Source organism: Vombatus ursinus, unplaced genomic scaffold (assembly GCF_900497805.2).
Source record: "Vombatus ursinus unplaced genomic scaffold, bare-nosed wombat genome assembly UNPS02014813.1, whole genome shotgun sequence".
Classification (NCBI taxonomy): domain Eukaryota; kingdom Metazoa; phylum Chordata; class Mammalia; order Diprotodontia; family Vombatidae; genus Vombatus; species Vombatus ursinus.
Genome location: NW_020954591.1, coordinates 36,228,073 through 36,237,725, shown reverse-complemented (window position 1 = coordinate 36,237,725; position 9,653 = coordinate 36,228,073). Strand labels below are relative to the sequence as shown.

The following is a 9,653-nucleotide window of genomic DNA, read 5'->3' as shown; positions in this document are numbered from 1 at the left end:
GAGCTATCCTATATAGTAGTGTTTTTTAGAGAGCAAAAAAGTCATCAGAACTGATTGATACAATTAAAAAGTACAAAACTATGGACAACACATAAAACCTGTGGACCTGCTATTTCCATGAAGGGTGTAGGTTGAAGGAATCATTTGTATTATATTGGCACAGCCTAGACAGGAGTACTGACTATTCCTCCAGTTATTTAAGTTGTTCTTTATTTCTTTAAAGAGCACTTTGTAATTAAATCTATACAAGTCTTCTGTGTGCTTTGGGAGGTTGAACCCCAGATATTTTATGCATTTTGTAGTTCTTTGGAAAGGGATTTTCCATCACATTGCTTCTTTGGTTTTGTTATTATTGTAAAGAAATGCTATTAATTTTTGAGGGTTATTTTGTACCGCGTAACTTTGCTGAAATTATAAATTGCCTCAATTAGTATCTTTGCTGATTCCCGAAGATTTTCCAAGTAAACTTTCATATTGTCAACCTATAGGAATAGTCTCATCTCCTCTTTACTTACCTTTGTTCTTTTACTTTCTTTCTCTTGTCTCGTTGTTGCTAACATTTCTAGAACTATAGCAAATAATGGTGGGGATACTGGGCATCTTTGCTTCACTCCCATATGTATTGGAAAGGGTTCTAGTATATCCCCACTGCGTGTGATGCTTACTTAGATTTAGATACATGGTTTTATTGAAATTTTTTAAAAGTCCCTCTACCCCTATACTTTGTAGGAGTTAGCTTGCTGGTTTGATTTTTGAGAGCTTTTGTTTGAGGTTCTCCTTCAGAACATTAGACCATTGACTTCTCCTTCTCTTTTTTTCTACAGCCTTATAAAACTATTCTAGGTCCTAAAAGGTCCCTTTAATAAAAGGATTTGTTCTGTGAAGTTTAGATTTCAAAGGACCACACTTGAGTACCTAGAGGGATACATGGCCTTGAAGTCGCAAGTTCCCCACACCTGTTCTAAGATCTAGAGTACATTTTAGGACTTTAGGACTGTCCTCTGCTTGGTTATCACAAACTCTATAATAGAATGTTCACTCTTCTTTCCTCTTGCCTTCCACTCACATACATTTTTTATTTTGTTCTAGGTAGAATTTGAGATGCCTTTACTGCAAACTTAATAGATAAAATATTCTATGTAAAATATCTATATTTAAAGTTATTTTATCCCATTTCATTTGACGTGAATTGCTTTTGGGGTTTATTTAGTATGGCACTTATTTCATTCAAAAAATTGACAATCTGGATTTTACCAATTTAGATTTAATTAACAGACCAAAGTAAAGTTTTGAAAGGGTTTTAATTATTCGTCCATTTACAAATTGTTCTTCAGTAGAACATGCTTGTAGGAAAAATTTTCTCCCAGGGACCCAATTTAAAAGCAAAACTGAAAGACTGCCTAATTCTTTATGGTAATTGAAGTATGATAAATATATCATATCATATCATATATGCTATGAATATATCATATATTAGAGTAGGATAAATATATTCCAACATATTCTGATAATGATTTAAATCTTAGAAAACATGGCAGTATTTAGTTACACAAATATTTATTGGAATATATATTGATATTTGAGATGTATAAAAATTTAGTGAATTAATTTCATGTGACTAGAGTTTATTAAATTTCAATATTAAGCTGCTCATGATGAGCTAAGTTGAAGTGTTGTTCCCTTCTAAAATTATTCTTGCTTCCTCAAATGTTCCCAGAGCACTTGTCTCCAAAGCCCAGAATGTACTCCCTCTTCACCTCTACCTCTTGAAATCCTTGGTTTCTTTCAAAGCTTAGTTCAAGAACTGCCTCCTTCACAATACTCATCCTGGTCACTCCCATGGTCAGTACTCCTCCTTGAAATCATTTTGTATTTGTTGTACATGTTTTGTGCTTACTTACCTGTGCATACATTATTTTCTCCCAGTAAATGTAAGCACCTTGAGGGCAGGGTTTTTTTTTCACATTTGTCTTTGAATGCCCAGTAACCAACCTAATACAGTGCCTGGTACATTGTTGGTGCTTAATAAATACTTGTTACTGAATATATTTATATTTTTCCTCTTTATCTTTAAAAATGCTTTTTGTTGTATAGAATGATTCCCTAAGAAGGGGAGAAGAGGGGAAACAAGGGGGAAGGTATGGTCTATTAAAAAAAATCAATAAAAATTTATTTTTTTAAAAAAATTGCTAGAAGGATCTCTCTTTCCCTAAAGCCCCTTTCCCTGAGTGATGCATTCTCTAACTGTGGTGTTACCACAGTTTTCATTCTTGTGCTCAGAAACAAAGGCAGCAATGGTACTTTCTTGAATTTAAATGATCCATAGGACTGTGAGATAGTAGGAGGCACTTGGTGTCCAAGAGAACAGACTCAAAGGAAAAAATGATTAATTAATGGATTTTATCAGTTTTGAAAACTATCTTTGTCTGCAGCTAACCATAAACATATTCTTTAATGTGTTTTTTGCCCCCATCTCCAGAAATACCATCCAGAGAACGGCCACAGGAAATTACTCCACAGTGACTGACTCTACCCTCACAGGATTAACAGACCAGCCAAAACTCAAGCTCCTCCTCTTTCTCTTATTCCTGTGCATCTATGTGGCCACTGTTGTGGGAAACTTGGGCATGATCAAACTGATTTGGTTCAGCTCCCACCTTCACACTCCCATGTACTATTTACTCAGTTGTTTGTCTTTCATTGATCTTCGTCATTCCACTGTCATTACTCCCAAAATGCTTATTAACTTTATGTCAAAGAAGAACCACATCTCCTACAATGAGCATGACTCAACTCTATTTCTTTATCATTTTTATTGTTTCTGAGTGGAGTGACAAAGATCTATCTAGGTCAAGAATATCAAGGGAATTAATGAAAAAAGTGTAAAGGAAGGTGGCCTAGTCATACCAAATCTAAAACTATATTATAAAGCAGTAAGCATCAAAACTATTTGGTACTGGCTAAAAAATAGAATGGTGAATCAGTGGAATAGGTTAGGTACACAAGACATAGTAGTAAATGACTACAGTAATCTCCTGTTTGATAAACCCAAAGCTTCTGGGATAAGAACTCACTATTTGACAAAAACTGATGGGAAAGCTAGAAAATAGTAGGGCAGAAAATGGGCACAGGTCAACATCTCACACCATATACCAAGATAAGATCAAAATGGGCACATGATTTAGACATAAAGGGTGATACCATAAGCAAATTAAGAGAGCAAGGGTCTTAGATTCTTATAATCTAGCCATTACTCAGATTCTTACAATCTAGCCACTGCTTAGATTCTTATAATCTAGCCACTAGCTCACTAATGTTCAGAGTCCTTAAGAGTCTGCCCAATATAATGGATTTTCTAATAAGCCTTGTCTTTGGCTGAAAGAAGGCTTGGGTCAAATTCTTTTGGGCAGGATCCACGTATTGTGATTTTGGGGTCCCATCACCCCTAAACCCCTAAACCTCAACATTTTGGTGGCCTGTAGGGGGAAATTGCCTAATCCCAAATTCTTCTCCAACCAAGACTGGAAGGTATGTAAGCCTCCTCCCTCCCCTCCTTTCTTGTTCTGCAGTTGGGGTCACTCTCCAAGCACTAAGGCTTGGAGGTGCTTTTTGGGCAGACAGTTATGAGGCTGTCTCGCCCTCGGCCTGACGCTCTCAGGCTCTCGGTCCACTGGGTCGGTTCGAGGCCATGGACCTAGGTACGCCTTCCTCAGCATAGAGGACAAGAATGGACGCCCTATCTGGAAGTGTATGCCCAATTCTGACAACTCTCTCAGCACCAGGGAATTGAGAAAACTGCAGTTGCTTTTTGGTTCCCTGAGGCTTACTTACTCCCTTCCCTCTACACCCCTGAATCTTCCTTCATGGAGGTTACAGGGAAAAGTTAGAACAGCTAAAAATATCTTGGCAGATTTTGGAGGTTTTGTGATTGATCATTAAGGAGGTTTGAAACTCCTCCTTACAACCCTGGTCACTCCTTTCTTCTACTCCCTTCCCTTGAGTCAAGAGAGTATGTTAACCCCTCTCATAGAAGAGTGTTTCACCCTTTACCCCTCACCTTTGATTTCACCCTCCCCCACCTGGGAAAGGAAGGAGAGGGGAGGGGTAGCAGCTACAGCCTGGGTCCCACTGGCAATGGCCTTGGGTCCTGGGGCAACCTTTGCCTGGAAGCATCATCCAGGTTCAGCACATCCTGCTCAAGGTAAAGAAGCTGGCCTCTGAACTTGGCAATGCAAGAATCTAAGACAACTGCAAAAGATTCATGATGGAAAATGCTATCCACATCCACAGTAAGAACCACAGAGTCTGAATGAAGATCAAAACATACTATTTGCTCTCTCTCTTTTTGTTTTTGTTGTTTCTTTTTTCTCATGGTTTCTCCCACTGGTTCTAATTCTTCTTTGCAACATGATTAATGTGAAAATATGTTTAATATAAATGTATCTGCATAGCCTATATCAGATTTCATGCCATCTTGGGGAGGGGGGGAGGAGGGATGGGGAGAAAATTTAGAACTCAAAATCTTACGGAAGTGAATGTTGAAAACTAAAAATAAATAAACAAACAAATAATAAATAAGTGAATGAATGAATGAATGAATAAATAAGAGAGCAAGGAATAGTTTACATGTCAGATCTACAGAAAAGGGAAGAATTTAAGACCAAAGAAGAGATAGAGAACAGTATGAAATGCAAAATGGATAATTTTGACTACATTAAATTGAAAAGTTTTTGCACAAAGTCAATGCAACCAAGATTAGGAGGGAAGCAGAAAACTGGGAAAGAATTTTTATAACCAGTGTCATTAGGGCAAGTAGGTGGCGCAGTGGATAGAGCTCTGGCCTTGGAGCCAGGAGGACCTGAGTTCAAATCCGGCCTCGGACACTTGACATTTACTAGCTGTGTGACCATGGGCAAGTCACTTAACCCCATTGCCTAGCAAAAAGCAAAAATATAAATTAAAAATAAACCAGTGTCACTGATAAGGGCCTCCTTTCTAAAATATATAGAGAACTGAGTCAAATCTATAAGAATACAAGTCATTCTCCAATTAATATATGGTCAAAGGATATGAACACAGTTTTCAGATGAAGAAATTAAAGCTATCTATAGTCATATGAAAAATGCTCCAAATCACTACTGATTAGAGAAATGCAAATTAAAACAACTCTAAGGTACCACCTCACACCTATCAGAGTTAATATGACAGCAAAGGAAAATGATAGATGTTGGAGAAGATGTGGGAAAATTGGAACACTAATGCACTGTTGGTGGAGCTGTAAACTGATCCAACCATTCTGGAGAATAATTTAGAACTATGCCCAAAGGGCTACAAAACTGTGCATACCCTTTGATCTAGCAATATCACTACAAGGTTTATATGCCAAAGAGCTCATAAAAATGCGAAACGGACCGACACATACAAAAATATTTATAGTAATTCTTTTTGTGGTGGCAAAGAATTGGAAATTGAGAGGATGCCCATCAATTGGGGAATGGTTGAACAAGTTGTGGCATATGAATGTCATGGAACACTATCGTGCTATGAGAAATAATGAGCAGGTAGATTTCAGAAAAACCTAGAAAGATTTGTGTGGTCTGATGCTGAGTGAAGTGAGTAGAACCAGAAGAACACTGTACACAACAACAGCAACATTATGGAATGATCAATTATGATAGACTTAGCTCTTCTCAGCAATACAGTGATCTAAGACAGTTCCAAAAGATTCATGATGTGAAATGCTATTCATATCCAGAGAAAGAACTATGGAGTCTGAGTGTACATTGAAGCATACCGTTTTCACTTTTTTTTGTTTTTTGTTTTTTCTTTCTCATGGTTATTGCCTTTTGTTCTGATTCTTCTTTCACAACACGACTAATGTGGAAATATGCTTAATGTGATTGTATATGTATAACCTATATCAGATTGCATGCTGGTTTGGGGAGGTAGGAAGGGAAGGAGGAAGGGAAAAATATTTGGAACTCAAAATATTATAAAAATGAATGTTTAAAACTATCTTTACATGTAATTAGAAAAATAAAATACTAAATGAGGGGGAGAAAGAAAAAAGTAAGATTTTTCTGCCTATAGAAATATGTCTGAAGAAACATATGGAATTATCATGAATAGCAGCAGATTAACTGTGTGGCAGATGCATCATTTTAAAAAAAGGCATTTCAAGAGAATCTTTTTTTTCTTTTGCATTCTTGTAAGGCAGCATGGTATATCAGAGGATGACCCTCAGTATGGAGAAGATCTGGATTCAAGGCCCACCTTTGGCACATAGCAGTTTTGTGGTCCTAAGCAAGTCATTTAACCTCTCTGGGCTTCAGCTTCTCATCTATAAATCAGATGGTTGGAAGAGATGATCTCTATGGTCCTTTCTAGTTCTCAATATATGACACTACTAATCTAATTTTAATGAAAATTTCTCTATGATAAATTGTCCTCCTTGAGAAGAAAGGCAAAAATTCCCATCTCCTATTGGGGAAAAAAGAATCTGTAATAAAATGAACAGATTATATAATCCCTTTATTGACATCAGCACTCTACCTGGTTTGTCCACAGCAGTTGCCACTTAGCCAAGAGAAACATAACGTGCTGTAAACTTTATACCACCTATCTCCTTGCAAATGTTTTTCTAATTTTCCTTGCATACCAGTCTATGAAAAGTCATATGAAATTTCTAGGACTAGCATAAGAATTAAATTTTCTATAGAAGTACACTTCTTAAAAGACTTTTCCCAGGAAAGTTTTGGAAAATAAATCCTTCGATAAAACATAAGCTATTTCAGCAGATTGGTTAAATATTCCTATGGTGGGGGAAAGAATTCAAGTCAGTATCCTCAACAAGATACTCCAATAAAGCCAACAGAAATTTGAGTACTTTTATTGACACTGACCCTGATCCTCATCAGGGAATCATTCTTTGTCTCATGGTCTTTCTCATGGCCAATTTGACATCCTTATTCCTCAAACTGTAGATTAGGGGGTTTAGCATAGGCACTACAATGGTATAGAACAGAGGACACTTTTCCCTGGTCCATAGACCCAACAGAAGAAGGTCTGAGGTATGTGAATGCTCCTGAACCAAAGAAAAGAGAAACAGTGATTATATGGGAGCTGCAAGTGCTGAAGGCTTTAGACCTGCCACCAGAGGAGCTGATGCGAAGGATAGTGGAGAAGATGAAAGCATAAGATGAGAAAACGATGGCACTGATCAATCCGATGTCAATGCTGGCAACAATGAGAGCCACTAACTCATTCACATAGGTGCTATTACAGGAAAGCTCCAGAACAGGGAGTATGTCACACATGTAGTGGTTGATGATATTGTTTTCACAAAAGGACAGTCTCAGCATGCATCCTGTGTGGGCCATGGCACCAGCAAATCCCAACACATATACACCAGACACTAATAGGTACAGAGCTGAGAGGACATTGTGATGGTATAAAGTAATGGATTACAGATAGCAATGTAACGATCATAGGCCATGGCCAACAAAAGCAAGGATTCAGAAAATCCAAAGAAACAAAAGAAGTACAACTGAGCCATGCACCCTGAAAAGGAGATGACATTTTTCTCTGACACAAAGTTCATTAGCATTTTGGGAGTGATGACAGAGGAGTAACAGATATCTATAAAGGATAGGTTGAAGAGGAAACAGTACATGGGAGTGTGAAGATGCGAATTCAGTCTAATCAGAGTGATCAAAACAAGGTTCCCCACCATAGTGACCACATAGATCCCTAAAAACAGAAAAAAGAGAAGGAGCTGGAGCTCTGGTTGATCTGTTAAACCTGCGAGAAAAAACTCAGTCACTGAAGAGTCATTTCCTGTGGCCATTCTTCCTGAGAAGGATCTGTGGGGACAGGAAAGAACCACGTATGAAGAGAAAACACTTCCCTACCCTACTGACAAACTGTACACTAGGAGACTCTAAATCCATTCTCATCCTGTCCCCATCAAGCCTGTCCTTGTTGCCAAGAGAATAGACAGTGGATCTGACTTCTCTATAATAGTCTCTGAAACAAACTGTTGCCAAAAAAAAAAGTCTTCTGACCCTACCTCCAAACTAAGACCTGGAAGAGTTGTAAAACCAAGAGGGTAGGGGAGAAGCAATGGAAATCCTAATCTTCCTAATCTAGTTACTACTGTGTGGTGAGACTACCTAGAACTCGTCAGCTCCCCTGTACAGGAATTTGTCAGGACGGGGACCATAATCAATAGCTGCATTTTAGGGATAAGGAAATGGGCTCTCTGAGATGCTTATAGAATGAGAATTCCTGTGACCCAGGGCTACCATCAAGACTCCCTCCCTCTGTGGCACATACTTAGATAAAGCTCTATGTGCAGTATAAAGTTAATCGTCTCTCTATATTCTCCATAGGACACTCACCAATCCACTTTAATCAGCCTCTTAGGGAAGTTGGCTTCCACAGAACTCTGGGATGCCATGGCCATGGCTTTAGAAAGAGGAATCAGGAAAGACTCTGGCTCACATCATCAGCAGTAGGCTTTCCAGCCTCCTTACTCCCTTGGTTCTGGGGGACAGTGGTTTTGGTGAACTTAACAGTGGTTTACTTACAGGTCCCAATTCAGTTACTCAACCATGGAGCTCAGTCTCAGATTCTTTAATAGAAATTATGAGCTAAGAAGCACAATTCCAAAATATGGCTTTACTAGCCAGATCTTCTCTTTTTATTGCTACCATAATCAGTAGATGACAGAACACAAGAGACTTATTCTGGGTCTGGAGATCAGAATCAAAACTCCGCTAGGGTCCCCAAAGAGAACAGTCTCTTCAGGGAGGAAAAAAATAATAAATGGGCCTTCTACCCTTAGGACTGCAACTCTTATATTGGCTCCATAGAGTCAATCTTCTACTCAAATTTTGATTGCATAGTTACCAGTGAAGACGAGAGAATAGGCTCCTCTGATTCTCTCTCTCTTTTCCTGTAGATGAGGCTTAATATAATGGGAGATTCCATTCCTAGTCTAGGTACAGAAGGAGTCTCATAAGTCACCTAGTCCAGTAACTATTAGCAGAAGAAACTCACTCTATAAGTCTCAATAGAGTGGTCTAGCCTGTGATTGGGCCCCTCCAGTAATGAGAAATTCATTGCCCAAAGAGTAACTTATTCTACTTTGATTGGATGGCTCTAAAGGTGAAGATGTTTTTCCTAAAAATTAGACTAAAACATCACTTCAACCCATTGACTCTAGTTCTATACTGTGGAGCCACATAAAGTAACATTAATTCCTCCTTGACACGAACCTCAAATATTTGAACAAAGTGTTCATGAACCTAAATCAACCTAAAAGAGTCTTCTTCAGACTAAACAATCTCTGTTCCTTTAAGTCAACTCAGTAAATGTTTATTAAGCACTTTATACATGAAAGACACTGTGCTAAGCCTTGGGGATCAATGTGGCACAGATCTTATCCTCAATAAGCTTACACTATAATTGAGAGAAGACAAGTAAACAAATAACTGATATAGCAGCCTCCAAGGATAAGGGTGGCAATTTGCCAAGAACAATGCTAAAGTGCTCAAAACTGAAGTTATTTGTACCATTAATATAGATATGTGGGAGGAGTGTCTTGGGGGAGGTGAGTGAAGAGAAGAAGTTAAGTAGTAACAGTGTAATTA

The 9,653-nt window shown here is 38.2% G+C and overlaps 1 pseudogene; it reads right to left on the bottom strand.

Moving 5' to 3' along the window:
* Positions 1-6,965: 6,965 nt before the first annotated feature.
* LOC114022755 lies at positions 6,966-7,732 on the bottom strand (annotated as a pseudogene).
* Between the last annotated feature and the right edge of the window lie 1,921 nt (positions 7,733-9,653).